This window comes from Octopus bimaculoides, chromosome 12 (assembly GCF_001194135.2).
Source record: "Octopus bimaculoides isolate UCB-OBI-ISO-001 chromosome 12, ASM119413v2, whole genome shotgun sequence".
In the NCBI taxonomy this organism is placed as follows: domain Eukaryota; kingdom Metazoa; phylum Mollusca; class Cephalopoda; order Octopoda; family Octopodidae; genus Octopus; species Octopus bimaculoides.
The window spans coordinates 20,623,610-20,626,005 of NC_068992.1; positions in this window are offsets into that span (position 1 = coordinate 20,623,610).

Below are 2,396 nucleotides of genomic sequence, written 5' to 3' on the forward strand. Positions count from 1 at the left end.
ACACACACACACACACACACACACACACACACACACACACACACACACACACACACACACATACAGGGTGCGACAGGTAAACTGTCGCTATCTATATTCGTAATTTCGCTCTAGCTCATTGTTTGCTTTTGATTTCGTCAACGACACAGTTTGTGAGAGAAAAAAACAGCACCATGACGCCATTCACTGTAGCAGAAGCAGAAATGTGGAAACGATATACTCTATTGCTTGGCATTCATGCCAGAAGCTCCATTACGAATATTTCAGTGTGTTTGGGTGCCAATCTCCGGACATGTACCGAGAGTGATTACAATCAAACATCCAGCCAACATCATGGTGTTTGGAGTTATCATTAGTAATGGCGACGTTATGCCTCCATTGATCTATCCACGCGGCCTCACACTCAACATGGAGTGCCTGGAGGAGGTAGTACTGATCTGGGTCGAGAGTGTGGCTGCTGGAAGACCCTATGTCTGGCAACAGGACTCTGCACCATGCTACACGAGCAGAAGAACCCAGTCATATCTATCAGACAGATGAGGGAATTGAAGCAACGTGAAAGCAGATGCTTTGCTCAAGCGCATATTGCACCGTTCGGAATCGAGCTCATAACATTACAATCGGGAGCCGAATACCGAATAAACTAACCGCTAAATCACGCGTGTTCACGGTAAGACGTAACTGCACTGACGAATGTGTTGTTATATGCTTTTGAACGTTAGTATTAGATGTTGATGAAACAAATAACATACTAATAGTAGGGATGCCTAGAAGCATGAAAAAAGTTTGTTATGTTGGAGAAGTATTGCAATTAAGTGAACGTCAAAAACTAATTAAAAATAATTATGTAGTGAGGGAAGACAATATTAACTCAAAGACTACTCTTACTCAAATCACATTTCGTAGCAGGGATACATCTCCGGGAATATTTCAGCCACAGTAAAACTATTAACGAACGCATTGAATGAATCGTACGTGGTGAAATACCGATAATGTAATGAAGAAAAGATCAATATCTGCTGAAGAGATCCTATTACCACAGAAACATATACCAAGTTTTGACCGGAAATAATTCATATAGTATGACTAATGATTCTGTTTTTATCTTTCCTCAACAAGGCCGGTTGCTGTATCTGTAATTGTTAGACTTTTGTACTTTCTCAATCTTTTCATATTATAATGTCGCCTACAATAAATGCAACACCACAAAATACCTTCAGGATTTCATTTGATGCAAAATGTTTGAATGAATTTCATAGAAAATTGTTTCTGATTCAAACTATATAAAATCATATTGTATAAATACGACTTTCAAGTTATTTTGATCTGTAAATTGATATGCCAGCTTGTAGTTCAGGAAACAATAATACTAAAGCAACCTAGCAATCACGAACCGCACATACACACACACACATATACACCCACAAACATACATATACACGTGCACACACGCATATATATACGTGTGTATTTATGTGACTGTGTGTGTGTATCTGTGTGTGCCTGTGTGTATATATTTATTTACACTCAATATGCAAACTCTGCAACAAAGTAATGGTTAGTATATATGCGTGTATATGCATATATATATATATATGTATACATATATATGTCTGTGTATATATACATGAGTGCATGTGTGCGTGTATGTATGTATGTGTATGTATGTGTATATGTATATATATGTGTATGTATATATATATATATACATATAATTACACTGCGAAATTTATAACTTGATATGTTTGGTTTATACATAGTTAGATTTATGTCCCATTTGAAATCCACTCCAACTTAAACGAACATACACTTCCAGCAACTGTGAGGAGCAAGCGATATGCATACACTCATAAGTTTCCATTTTACGCACATGTTCCCACACATATTTTTAAACATATACACATATAAACAGATACACTTATGCATATATATACTTATCCAGGTGCGCCTGCGTAGTGAAAAGCTTGCTTCCTAATCACATGGTTCTGAGTTTAGTCACACTGCGCGATACTTTCAACAACGGTCTTCTACCAAAGCTACGGGCCGACCAAAACCATGCAAGTGGATTTGAAAGACGGAGATTGAAAAAGCTAGTCGTATAGATGCGTGTGTGTGTGCGTTTTTGTGAGCATCAGTGTGTGCCAGTGTGTGTGAGTATTTGTATCTGTTGTCTGTATGTGTTTGCCATCACAGCTGGGAAACCGGTTTGGTGTGTTTGAGTCCCCTTAACATAGCAACTCCGCAAACAGAGACCAATAAAATAAGTACAAGTTTTAAAAGAAGTACTTGTGTCGATTCGTTCGACTAAAATTTTTCAAGAGGGTGGTGCAGCATGGCTGTAATCTAATGAATGTAACCAGTAAAAGAACAAAAGCATAAACGTATATATGTACATA